Source organism: Pelobates fuscus, chromosome 11 (genome assembly GCF_036172605.1).
Source record: "Pelobates fuscus isolate aPelFus1 chromosome 11, aPelFus1.pri, whole genome shotgun sequence".
Lineage (NCBI taxonomy): Eukaryota > Metazoa > Chordata > Amphibia > Anura > Pelobatidae > Pelobates > Pelobates fuscus.
In genome coordinates, this window is record NC_086327.1 from 24,563,742 (window position 1) to 24,578,386 (window position 14,645).

At 41.1% G+C, this 14,645-nt stretch overlaps 1 protein-coding gene across 1 annotated transcript in view; it reads right to left on the minus strand.

The window, feature by feature from the left end:
• ERF (ETS2 repressor factor) overlaps positions 1-7,962 on the minus strand; it is a 142,132-nt gene extending 134,170 nt beyond the window's left edge. The window contains exon 1 of the mRNA XM_063436844.1: positions 7,932-7,962. The gene's annotated coding sequence lies outside the window, so the exon portion shown is untranslated. The remainder of the gene's footprint in view (positions 1-7,931) is intronic.
• Between the last annotated feature and the right edge of the window lie 6,683 nt (positions 7,963-14,645).

The following is a 14,645-nucleotide window of genomic DNA, read 5'->3' on the forward strand; positions in this document are numbered from 1 at the left end:
GGCGGAACCTGACCCGACCAATGAGGGTTTGCTGTTCGGCACCTCCTTTGTTAAGGACATGGGGTCATATGTCAAGACCTTCACTGCAATTGACAAGGCACAGGCGAAACATGAAGCGCGTCTTCGCGCCTAAGGTTTTCGGAGGGGCCGGGCGTAGCAGGAACCGTCCACCCGGCCGTGGTTTCCGAGGCGCATTCCGCGCAACCAGAGGTTCCTTTTTTCCCTCCAGGGGATTTCAGGACCAGAGAACCCCTCCCTTCTTCCCAGCCAGAGGTCGGGCTTGGGGCTCCAGATACCCCCGCGGTGGTACCCCCAGCAGACGTCCTTACGGTGAGTACCCTTTCTTTCCCTCCCGTTCAGGTGCCGGGGAGGCTGGCCTTATTTTACCGAGAGTGGGAAAATATCACCTCGGATGCTTGGGTTCTGCAATGTGTGAGGGGGTATCGTCTAGAGTTTGTTTCCATGCCTGTCCAGCTTTATTCCCCCAGAGAACTGTCTCTTCCACCGGATCAGGACGAGATGATTTCCATGGAAGTCGTGGAAATGTTGTCCAAGGGCGCTATAGAGGAATTGCCGTTCGCCGCCGAAGGCTTTACGAGCAATCTGTTCCTGGTGCCCAAGAAAGGGGGCGGAGTTCGCCCTGTGATAAATCTTCGCCCCCTCAACGCCTTCCTACGTTACCAACATTTCCAGATGGAAGGTATACACTGCCTCAGAGACCTTCTACGCCAGTCGGACTGGCTAGCCAAACTGGACCTGAAGAACGCTTACTTCACGGTACCCATTGCTTTGGAGTTCAGAGACTACCTCCATTTCACATGGCACGGCGTCGTTGGCGCTTCACCTGCCTGCCTTTCGGTCTCTCCTCGGCTCCCTGGTGCTTCACCAAGCTCATGAAGCCTGTAGTGGCGTTCCTCCGAACCCGCGGGGTTCGCCTCATTATTTACCTGGACGACATTTTGATTTTGTCCCAATCAAAGAAGGACCTCCTCCTACACCTGGAGTGGACTACCAACCTGCTACAGAAGCTGGGTTTTCTGATCAACTGGGACAAGTCGGTCCTAGATCCCGCCCAGTCCATAGAGTTCCTGGGCTTCAGAGCAATTTCTGTTCCTACCGGGTTCCAAGGTGAGAGCCATCCAGAAGGAAATTCGAAGGGCTCTTCGTGTCTCAGGCTTGTCCGTCAGATTTGGGATAGGAGATGCTTCGATACTATTCAGGTATGTTTTCAATTAGGTCTGTATTTATATCAGGTATTTATATCATGCTTTGGATGATTTTGTGCGTTTTATGCTGGTTTCTAATTATTATATATTCTCTATTTCAGAATCCAGTTTTATGTATGACTCCTCACGGTTATGTTTGGTAAGTCTACAGTTTTGAGTTTGGAAATTACCATATTTTTCTATCTTTTTTAGCTTGAAGTTATCGCATTGTTTTCCCGTTTCCTGTTTGGATCAAGTGGGACATCGTTCATCTTACCTGGTCTTCGGTTTCGCAAGAAAGAGGGGGATTGTGGGAGACACAGGACTTATATAGCTACTTCCTCTATTATGTGATTGGCTGCCTGTTGTGCCTGTACAGTTTTTCTTTCATTTTTGATAATATTTATATTCCTCTATCTTTGCTGCTGAGGAAATAAAGAAAGAGTTATGCATAATACTCACCTCCGTGTCTTTAATAAAATCATGACTTTACGTCATGTTACTAGTAAAATCTGGGAATTTTTAACAATTATAGACAAAAAAGGAAATGTGTATACATTGTTAATATGTCATTTTTTAACGCTTTCCCTCTAGTACCATATCCTGCCCCCGCTTTGTTTTATTCTTGTCTGATATTTATATACTCTGGAAGAATGGTGCTATTTTCTTTTTTGTTTTGGCTCAGAAATGCTTTTCACTTGAAAAAGTGAGGATCTCCCAAAAGCTTGTCATTCCAAAATTCTGTTTTACAAGATACTAGCGTAATCTGTTATTTTACATCTATCGATCTATCTTTATATATATATATATTATACATACACACACACGGACAAATAGATAGCAATATTTTTTTGGCTCGGAGTGACTATTATGGTGGATATGATGTATTTTCTCTCCCTAAGTGATAAAACATAATACAAAGCCACTCTAAAGAACACGTCAATGCTTGTCTAGAAATAATCATCCCTAAATGCTGTAATCTAATGCTTTCTGTGGGATCACTGCAAGCATGTGGATACCTCATGTAATAAATTGAATTATTACTCATTACTAAGAATCAGAATTCTTAAGCAGTTCTGTCACTCTTGATCTTGACTCTCATTCTGTAGGAGGATGCTTTATTCATCAGAGAATACTGCACACTAGGGAGGTATCATACGAGTGGGCTCAGGTTCATTTCATCTGATGGAACTCCAATTTCATCCTTAGTGTCCAAACCACACAAATGGAATTTTGCCAAAACAAGGAATGTCCTTTTTTTAACTGGGTGCTCAAGGAGGAATACAACTTTCTACCAGATGTAGGGGAAATTCTCAATGAGTAAGCATTCACATCAAAAGACCCTGATTACCAGATTGAGGGTTACACAAACAAAAGGAATGTTAGTAGTCATCAAGGGACAACCATACAGTCTTTCAGATGGAATTATAAGCACCGCGAGAAAGGTCTACCCAATGAAGACAACTATGTCTGCTGCGGGAGTATAACTAGCACACATAGAATTATGTCTGATTATGAACGTGTACTCATCACAAAGTGTCACTCCTTGAGGCTTAGTGAACAAATAAACTAAAAGCCATTGCAGCACATTTTTCGGACAAACTATAAACAAAGAGGTGGGGTGGAACAAATATGATATACACTACATTTCACTCCATATTCTTATTACAGAGTAAACCATTAAACATGTCTGCTATTTAGATGGGAATCTTTCTCCTTGGAGATAAAGGAGTTCCAGGGGATGTACTTCAAAAGGTCATATAATTAGAAGAGCACTGATCTCACTGATGAAGTTCAAAGTGATCAGAGCAAATAGCAACTGTACTAAATTCACTGTAAGAAAAGTAGAATGCTGAAAGTGGCTTTGGTCTTTGAGACTTAGAAATCAATGGATGGTATGGACACTCACTCAGTGCTAGTACTGTTGGTTTTAATCTTCGGTATGCTTCACAAAAGCTCTCTAGCTAAATTCCTCCCCCACTAGTAGCATAGCTACTTATTTGGTACAACTCTCATGCAACATTTGGATGTTCCATTGTTCCATGTTGGTGGTCCATACTCTTTCACTAATAGCCCATTGTCATCCTCTAAGTAGCAAAAGATCTATTTTGTTGCATCACCATTTTACACTATCTCTGTATCTTTTCAGCAACCTATTCTTACTTCTGTTCCTCTTCACATGTATCAGTATTATTCCCCTCCAACCTCCCCCCCCCCCGCCCTCCCTACACACACACACACTATTCTCTTTCCTGCACTTATAGACTAACATTACCCTCTGTGTTACTGGCATGTCACATTCTGATGCCTATGCTCCAGCCATGAATGTCCACATTGTTTGTATGTTTTCGTGACCCCGCTATTTTCTTGAAGCCTATTATGATCGCGAGTTAGATGTTTGGCTTGACCTATTGGCTTGTTATGTTCTATTCTCCTTTTCGCACCTTGACCTTGGTTTGTCGATTATGCCATTTTTTTAACGGTTGGTAGGTATTCTGCTCTTTACCTCCCTAGAGGCAAATTCTGTTAAACTCAACAATTAAGAGCAGAACATCTCGTGATCTCATAACCACTTGCCACATGGATGAAGGAATAATCATTTGAGAGGGTATGCTACTGTCAGGATTGTGAAAGACCCTGGCATGCAGAACTTAGGTCAATCCTAATATTTTTTGGAGGGAAGAAGGGAGTTGTACTATTATTACTACTATCTGTTGGCTTTCAGCTAAATATACTAAGTGTGCAATACGACTTTATTAGCCTTGCTTTGACCAGTCAGTGCATACAGCACTGTGGCTAGTTCCAAGAAGCATTGAGTCCGTTTATATTCAACAGGGGAACATCTAAGTATCCCAAATCTACACTATCTACCAGTCAGTGCATACAGCACTGGGGTTAGTTCTAAGTAGTGTTGAGTCTGTTGATATTTAATAGGGGAACATCTAAGTATCCCACATCTATACTATCTACCTAGTACTTAATGTTACTGTCCTGCATTTAGCTATAAAGGTGTGACCATATGTATATTTCTGTACTATTTTAAGTTGCAGTACCCTCTTGTGTAACTTTGTGACGGCCACATGATCCACCTGTGACCTCTAAGCAAGTATGTAACATTACCTGTTGCAATACCTTGAAGTGTTATATTGTTAAGAGCTCATTGTATCTATACCTCCATACGAATATACACTTCTGTGGTTCTATGCTGCACTCCACAGTTGGAGTATCATACTAGCGGTCACTTCCCTTCCCAGTTGTAAGGGTTTGGTTCTGTTACGATTCAGCCGGGTAGTTAAGTGTACATTGGTACCTCCCAATTGTATTCCCCAGTAATGAGTATACATCTAGAGCACTTTTGCCTAAGTTGATACCTCATCCATTACTCCCTGAGCCCCTTTCAATCTCCTCTTGCACAGTTTTGGGTGATTTTTTACTTTAAGTATCCACATTTATGTTGTTTTATTTGTTCATGGTTAAGTATACCTTATTAAAGATTATTAATTTTAGCAGGCTTCTGAGATCTGTATCTTACTTGTGTTACCTAGACCTTGGGTCTTAGGCATACACTACCTTTACTGTCCTACTGTATATAATACAAGGGTTACCCCCTATTGAGATACGATCTGGACACACTTACCCTATCCCCGCAAGGGGGTACTTTCTTTTTCTCAATCCTAATAGAGGCAAAGAATAGAAAGGATAGTAGTAGTTGATAACTGGAGATGGACGGGGTTAATGCAGTGCCTACATGGGAGGAACAGCCTATGCAAAGGCCAGGAGAGTAAACCAGAACAAGCTGAGGTCAAAAGGCTATAGAGTATCATGCACGTGTTGCCCTTCTAAAATATCTATTTTATCACCTCTTTCTAGTGATCTACTTGTCAACTTTCTTCCTTTCAAAGTGATCTGTAGTCTTTCTCACGTACACACTTTCTTTCCAAGTGATCAACCATCTCTCATTTTCTGTCCAAGTGATCTACACTCTCTTACGGCTTTCAAAGTAATCTGTTCCCGTTTCCATGGTCTCTCCTCTTTGTATTGTGTAGCTGTAAATCTAGTACAGAACTGAACGCACCCTTGCAAAGCACCAACTCTTAACAAGGCCTGGGGATGGAAGCAGACTTCCCGGAGCACTGTAATAGCATGATGGGGCGAACACTAGATTAATATATGAGGTGAGTAATGAAACCTGTATCAGGAAGGAGATGACTGGATCAGTTCAGACCAAGCAGAAAGGGTATTGGATCATTTTAAAAAAGCTGGGAATTTGGTGGAGCTTGTCTAAGGTTGTTATAAAGTAGGCCGGTGCATGTGTATTGTCTAAAACTGTTGTGTTGCTTTGGCAACACAACTTTACAATCTGGAATATTAGGTGGTGTTGAGTGAGCCCATAGGAAAGCAGTTTACAGCACCCTGGAACTGATGCTGCGTAGCAAATTGGTTGGAGAGCAGCATAATATGGAACACCTTGCAGCAGAACTCCATGTAGACAGCTGTAAACAAATCTCAAAGATGCAGATTCTCGCTTAGCTTTTCTAACCAGTGATCAATTCACATAAATGATCAGTCCATGCCATTTCCCTTTTCTAATTCTCTTCTAGCTATCCATTTACCCTTGTCCTGTACAGCTATCCATTCTTTTTTTTATAAAACCATCCATTAGAGACAATTTCCCTCTTGAAAATCCATTGCTTTGCCTATTCTTTCTCAGTGAAATCCCCCACTTTCACTTTTCTGTTTTTTTAAATAAAGCTCAACCTTTCTCCTCTTGTTCAGAACAAGCTTTTTATATCCCTTCTTGACCCTTTATAATAATTTCATCCAAATAATTTCTCTGCCAGGAATGCATGATCTATATTAAATTTATTATACAGATCCACTCCCATGTATGGATCATTTTTGCCATGGAGATATTTTTAAAATATTCCCTTTGATCTGAATCTTACTGAAAAATTCTAAACATTTTTATCTAAGTATACCCACACCCATCATGTTCTGCATTAAGATGAGAACGTATTAACACGCGGATCTGTAAAATTTGTCCCCCTGACTGCTGAGAGTCTTGTGATGACTGTCAGGATGAAGCATACTCTGTGTCATGTGAGGAATGGATTTTATTAATAGGAAGCCTTATAAATAATTTCAGATTTCTATATTCATGCATATCAGCCAGCAACTTTCTGCATGTATATAATGTGGCACAAAGTTTATTACACACGCAACACTTCATTTCATACTGAAATAAGTATGTGTCCAGTGTTTTTTAGGTTCCGAAAAATACAATTCCTAAATGGAGTGCTGCTAAATATACAAAATAACTCACGCTTCCTTTATAGAAGCAGAAGTCATTTTAAGCTACACAATTTTGAGAAAGCACATTTAACATTTTAAAAGGACACGCTGCTTTTCCATCAACTGGTCTGGCTCAGAAATGAAGGAGTGTCTCTAGCTAAAGGAGCGTAGAAAACCCACTGTACTCTCTCTTTCCTTTCTGGTGTAGAGATTTTTAGAGCAAATAAGAGACTTACACTGTAATAGCTAGTGTGATGGTTAGTATATCAAATGTATAACTCCTTCAAACCTCAACGATGAGGGTTTTATACCTAAAGAGGTCAACTTATGCCTTCTTCCACTTTTCCATGGTGTATAAGAAATCACCATTAAGTTGGCTTACAGTGTAAGCCAGGCACATTAACTTTAGAAAAAAAAGTATTATATAGAAAATATATATCATTCAAACAGTATGGCATGTAAGGTTATGCGAGTTTTCAGCTGATGTTAAATTGGGCAATTTAAATTATCTGTGTTTAAACTGATCTTGACATGGCTGTTGAGTCATCTGTGATTTTTATCATATCAATAAAAGCACAATATGTGTTTTTTTGATTAGTGGAATAAATTGATTAATTTTAAGGGTAACCTGGCACTTATTCTAATGCTATGTTTTAGTAACGGTCTTACTACTCTGCAAAGAAACAAACAAAGGACAGTCACTATATTTTCTGACATGTTCCACCTCTTATAACATCACTCTCTTAATTTCTGTTTCCAACACATGCATCAAACATTACAAATAAAAAGTACAATCAATATGGAGCAGGTGAATGCTAGGAAGTGATATGTCGGAAGCACAATAAAATAAAAAATAAAAAGGTAGGAAACCATGTAATAATATATTATCACAAATGGATACAGTGTGATTTTGTCTCCTTGTCAGATATGTCCTACGGTGACAGATATAATCCATTAACCAACTGGGCTATTCAACAATATTATAAAAAATATGTTCAATTGTATTAGTTTTACTAAATGTTAATCCATCAAAACGTAATCCATCAATTACACTCTAGTCATGCATGAAGTTTTTTTGTTTTTGTTTTAGTGGTCAATGAACTTTATGTTAAAGAGCTCTGAATTAGGAAAATAAAAATGAAAAACAGGAACCTAAGAAGCTGTTAAAGGTCCAAAGACATTATTATTTTCACCATTTATATAGCGCCAACAGATTCCGTAGCGCTTTACAATATTATTAGAGGGGGGATTTAACTATAAATAGGACAATTACAAGAAAACTTACAGGAACGATAGGTTGAAGAGGACCCTGCTCAAACTAGCTTACATTATATAGGAGGTGGGGTATAAAACACATTACTACATGCATAAATAATGATAAAAATGAAATAAATTTAGAAGAAAAAAAAAAAGGAGCAGGATAGACAGACTTACAAGAAAGAGTGTGTGAGCGACAACGTTGGGAGCCTCCTGACAAACTAACTAGTGCAAGGACCAGTCCCAAAAGAGGAGAAGCTACAGTAGGCATTATAAACGGAAAGCAAGGGAGCATAGGGTGGGGGAGAAAGGGGAGTTCTCATGTACACACAGAGTGGATTTTTTTGGGGGGAGGGGTATTTTTAGCAATCTGTTCCTCTCTCCCGCACTAGAACCTGGTCCCAGAGTGTGGTTCTTGTTTGAAAGACGTTGGGGCACCCTGCCAGGAGAAATCCAAGTTGAGAGATGAGAGGAGAAGAACGCCATGAGAGGGGGGACACAGGGACAGACATTTATCAGCCACGTGGGAGGGCGAGAGGAAAAGTTTGTTCCTAAGTCAGGATTTAGACCCAGCGTTTATAAAGAGTCAGCTGCGGATTGAAGTGGAGTCTGGAGCTATTTAAGGAACATGCCAAGGTCAGGCGTGCTTCCTAATTCAAATATAAAGACATCTGAGATACGAAGCACAGAGAGTGCCTGAGATGTGTTAAACGGCATATGTTTATGTTCATCCAGACAAGAGAATATTCACACATATGTGTGTATCTATATTTAATTCCTTATTTTTGTTCATTAAAATATGGGAAGGGGAAAGGCTATAGCTCAGCAGAGTTTGTTAAACTCTTCAAGTTATTTACAATGTATCCATTTTGCAATGTTTTACAGTGGCTCACAGACATAATATTAATATTAATAAAGTGTTTAACCAGGAAAGGTACATTAAGATTGCTCTGTTTTCCAGATACATCCTGGGGATGTTACTTTTGCCCAACATCCAGGGGATGTTACATTTATGTACAAATTAATCTCAGTGGCTAATTATTCTTCATCTGATCTCTTGTTCGCCAGTATCCAGACAAGATTTGTTGACTGGGATAAAAGTTTCCTATCAATGACGAGAGAGTGCTCTGAAAATAAAGTGCTGTCCACAAGGCCTGGCCATCTGCTGCCCCTCCTGGGCTTCCCTGAGTTCACACCTCAGGTGATAAGCATTGGATATAATTTTGAACCCAAGTGTAAGTCAAGTGGACTTGGAAATGGAAGTGTAGTTCATTGCTCACAAGTTCAGATGAATGTGGAGGACATAATCTAGTGCATCCGTAACTGAATATGACAGAGCAGTACGCTGCTTGCCTTGTGATCACCAAAGGCTAAACTCGTAACAGGAATGGCAAGTGGAAGTGATATGGTGACTTTTGGCTAGTGGAGGGTAAATGTGTTAATATGCTTTGACTTAAAATATGTTAATTTGATTTGCTTTGACATTACTTTTGCAACACAAGTGTGTGGCAAAACGTATTAACATGAGTGACATATGGGTAGTGCAGATAGAATATGGCTAATGAGGGTAAAATACAAGATGTCAATCGAGGATGTAAAACGATCAGTCGGGGGTCATTTATGCCTGGCATGGATAAATTATTGCAAATAGTGGTGACTTCTGACACTTCCCTTTTTTTTTAAAATGGGTGTGCCATTACAGAGGTACTATAATAGTGCCCTACTGAAAAAAGCATGGCATCAATATAGCATTGTTTATAAAGATAAGCACACAGTATACATCTGTACCCAGTGCTATAGTAACATGGAGCACAATAAAGCCTTACTAGGAGCAATAAGAGTTGGTGTCCACTGTATCCTAAAGGCAAACACCTTATTGGACCCTGAGGGTAACCAAACCATACTCCATAGTTAAAAGTGCAGACGTTAGCATTTAAAGGGATACTGTAAGCACCATAACCACTACAGTGCAGTCAGATTTTGTCCAATCCATGCAGCTGACACAAGTGGCGGTTTTGGGATTCAGGCATAGTTTCGATCATTGCAAGACATGATCCCTTGCGGAATCCTTCATAGACTTCAGTGTGGTACTCTCGCACATGCAAAAGTGTACAGCAACTCATGAGATGTCACCGTCAGAAGTTTTTGCATAATATGCAAAGACTTCTGAAAGCGACAGATTCACTTTAATTCAAAGTTTACTAAACATTGCTGTTTCTCATGAATGGCAATATTTTACATTGACCAAGAAGTCATTGCACTAAAACCACCATGTTAAAATTTAGTGGTTTTGATTATTACAGTGTCCCTTTAATACACAGTTTTAATAAAATAGCAGCAGAAGATCAACAGAATTGCATGTTCAGAACTGTGTTTAAAATGTCAGATAATATAAAGCTCCCTTATACAAATTTAAAATGCACAGAACACTCACATAAACCGATTTTACACACACACTTAAATACCATGAAATAAAATATACAGTATACATGACACAAATATACCTAAACAAAAAATACAAATACCAGTAGCACACAACAATCACATACACTACATATAGACGGAGTACTCGTTTAACAATGAAATATAAATAAGAAGCAAAAACTGCATACATACATATTGCATATGCATTGTCCTACAAACACACACATGCCTGTATTCATATACAGAATATATACATGATCCACACAGAAATAGAACCCCTGTATAAATATGTACAACTCACACGGTCTATTACAATCATAGTGACATGTACAGACACATTATGGTACCAATCGACACACATTCACACACCAATACAACTCTACAAACTCTAGTAAAAGCTCTGATACAAGTATACAGACTCCTGTATGAAACTGCATACGAACACACACACAATCTGCCTCTGATTGCTCCCAGGCTGATAAAACTGTCTCTCTTGAATAAACCCCCACAGGGCTAGATGAAAGGCAGTCTAAGACCTAACCATGATCCCTCGGGTCACCAGTTCATGACCTCGCAGTAACCTGGTCATTTGATGGGAGGAGGGGGCAGCAATTGCTGGGAAGTATTGGGCAAGGTGTTACTGACATGGAGAGAAAGTGCATGCCCATTTAAAACAATGTAACACTTTACTCTGTGTTATCACTTAGCCAACACCTGATAACATTTAAGAGCTTGAACTGCTGTGTAGTAACTAATCGTCAGCTCTTCAGATGTTTTAGACTACGTTTCCCATGATCCATTGCTTGTTTTTGGACTTTTGTCACTAGCTCACCCTTTTCCAGCATTTTGTCTCAGATAGCAGTTTTTCTAAACATTGGATCTTAGACCCCGGGTCGGGACCCCCAAAATGTGTCTTTATGTTATTTTAGTGGATTCCCCTCATATTAAATCAATCATTATGCAACTGTACACGATAAACAAATTACCAGTTAATAATATTGCATTCTGCTGTATAGCGAGGACCCCTTGATGCTGAAAAAAGTCTAGTTAAGGCAAGATTTATTTAAGTATTCATTTTAATATCAGAAGAATGAGCTAATGCCAGGTAAATGATTTGGGTATATGGCAAAAAAAAAAAAAAGTTAGGAATCATGTTTATTTAAAGCAGCTGCCTGGTCATGCTAGAGACTTACTCTGGTTCACCACCTTCTCCCCCAATATTGTGTCCCGGAGCAAATCTTCCAACATTGGGAGGTAGGAAGGTAATGTGGGGTTGTATCCCTATTAACCCCTTAAAGGACCACTCTAGTGCCAGGAAAACATACTCGTTTTCCTGGCACTAGAGCGCCCTGAGGGTGCCCCCACCCTCAGGGACCCCCTCCCGCCCGGCTCTGGAAAGGGGTTAAATCTTACCTTTTTCCAGCGCTGGGCGGAGAGCTCTCCTCCTGCTCTCCTCCTCCGATCCGCCTCTTCTCCTCCCCGTCGGCTGAATGCGCACGCGCGGCAAGAGCTGCGCGCGCATTCAGCCGGTCACATAGGAAAGCATTCATAATGCTTTCCTATGGACGCTGGCGTGCTCTCACTGTGAAAATCACAGTGAGAAGCACGCAAGCGCCTCTAGCGGCTGTCAATGAGACAGCCACTAGAGGACATAGGGGGAAGGCTTAACCCATTCATAAACATAGCAGTTTCTCTGAAACTGCTATGTTTATGAAAAAATGGGTTAACCCTAGAAGGACCTGGCACCCAGACCACCTCATTAAGCTGAAGTGGTCTGGGTGCCTAGAGTGATCCTTTAAAAGGGAAAGGGAATCATAACGTCACACATGTCATGTGTCCTTAAGGGGTTAAAGAGCTAAGTCTGCAAATTCAAGAAATCACTGACATACGAGGAGCATGAGTGGAGAAAGAGTGTGTCAGTGTGGTACTCCGAGATAACATGACCATGCCAGACTTACCAAGCCAGTCCTTGCAGAAGCAGGCTCACATTTGGACACTTGCTTGTAAATAGCTTCCTATTTGCACCTCACGTTTATGTGACTTCCTCTGGGTCTTCAGAATACCAAGGAAGACATAGTGAGACAGTGGCAGGCGGCTCAAATCAGGACTGTTTCCTCAGGTATGGGACACCTAGCAAGTATATGGTAAGTGTAGATGAATTAAAGGTTGCAAAATGTGCAATAGATGGCTGCTTTGCCCTCATTTTAGTAGAATTTACAGCAGTAACAGCTAACCGTGGCCCTGTAATGTTAGTGACCTACACTGCCTAGGAGTACCCCCATTTCTTTTGCAAAGGGGACTGATCACAATAAATTGATTTTTTTTTTTTTTTTTTTAAGTGACACTTCCCTTTCAGCAATAGTAAAAGAGGTACAAACCGACGCGCCCTTATTCTTAATTGACTGCGTGGGTGTCGGATTTAAACTGTTTTTATATGGATGTCATTCTATACTGGAACAATATTTGTACACCAGGCTTGCCCTGCTCCTGTCTGCGAGGATTACTGTCAGATCAGGTTTTCAGGACAACACATACTGAAACATTTTTCTCAGTGATATTTATACATCACAGATAATTGACTAATTTCCTGTTGGCCACTGTCCTGTTGGGCTACATTTTTTGGATTCCTTACCAAGGACTCTGAATCAGTAGGAGAAAAAACCCTCTATCCCTCTAGCAGTTTTGGACTATAATTTTAACAAGCTCACCCAGGCCAGCGCTGGCTTAGAATGACAGTGGATATATAGTCTATATATATATATCTGTCAGATATCGGGTTAATTCAATAAACTCAGAAATGGTAGAAAACTGAAATCCAAGTTATAAAATTAAGGCTAAAATTAGCCAAGTTGTATGTCTATAACAGAGTTGGATAAGGTTTCCAAATCAGCTATGTATGTCTGAATTTATTTTGCATTTTGGATTTCAATTAGCTAAAATTCAGAGTTTAGTAAAAAAAAAAAAAAAAACCCGGACGGTGTTTACTGTTCCATTCAAAAATACAGTTTGCCCGTAACCCTAGAGTCGTTTTTTTAGGCAGAACATTGATTAGCCTGGTATGTTACAAAAGTCATAGACTATCATCCTGAAAATGGCGCATAGAGCCTGTTCTATTATGGAGTACATCTTTTTCTACTTTAAAACAATAAACATTTATTTAATAAAATGCATACAAAATACCATAATATTTATCTAGCTGTAACCAGGTGTATTTAAAAGAAAATCCACTTTTAATAATCTTTATCTTAAAAAAGACCTAACTCATTCCAATAAATTACTGGTAAGGGTGTAAATGATTGGTCCATCAAAAACCACACACTCCCTTTGTGCACCTATGAGTGCTGATAGATTTAAAAAATTTTGTAGTTTGAGATTTATCAACGAGGTTTAAATGGATCCTATAACCTGTATTCTGAACAGTATAGCTGCCTTCCCTTCCTCGAGGCCCCCAGGCCAATAAAGGGTTAAAAACCTGTTATTTACTTACCTGATCCCAGTGCCAATATCCCTTGGCACTGGGTCGGCACTCCACCTCCTCCAATGTCATCCATTTAGGGGGTGGCTAATGCACATATGCCGCGAACCATTAGGCCCTTCCCATAGAAAAGCATTGAATCAATGCTCTCCTATTGCGATTTTACAGACGCTAGATGTCCTAATGCAGAGCGCCTAGCAAGCAGAAAAGGGCCTCTAGTGGCTGTCTTATTGCTGCAATGTAAACAGTTTTTCCTAAACTGCAATGTTTTACATTGCATTACTAAGTGTGACAGGGACAGGGCCGGACTGGCCCACCGGGATACCGGGAAATTTCCCGGTGGGCCGCGGCACCTGGGGGCTGCTCTGGCAATGTATGTGCCACCGGGTGGCCGGTCCGGTGGCACATACTCTGAGGGGGCCGGCGGCCGCATTGCACGCTGGAGCCGCCGGACCGGGTGGCAGCCTCGCCGGTCCGGTGGCACTCCTAATGCTGGGGGCTGAGCCTGAAGGAGGAGGGAGGAGCATGTCTCTGTACCATGCTCCCTCGCGGTTCCCACAATTCCCAGCACAGGAACCGCGAGGGAGCATGGTACAGAGACATAAGGGGGGGGACATAAGAAAGACATAAGAAAGAGACAGAAGGGGGGGGAGAATTGGGGGGGCAAGAAAGAGACAGATGGGGGGGAGGGGTGTGTGCAAGAAAGAGACAGAAGGGGAGGGAGAATGGGGGGGTGCAAGAAAGAGACAGAGGGGGAGGGAGAATGGGGGGGTGCAAGAAAGAGACAGAAGGGGAGGGAGAATGGGGGGTGCAAGCAAGAGACAGAGGGGGAGGGTGCAAGAAAGAGACAGAGGGGGAGAGAGAATGGGTGGGGGGTGCAAGAAAGAGACGGGGGGTGCAAGAAAGAGACAGAGGGGGAGAGAGAATGGGTGGGGGGGTGCAAGAAAGAGACGGGGGGTGCAAGAAAGAGACAGAGGGGGAGAGAGAATGGG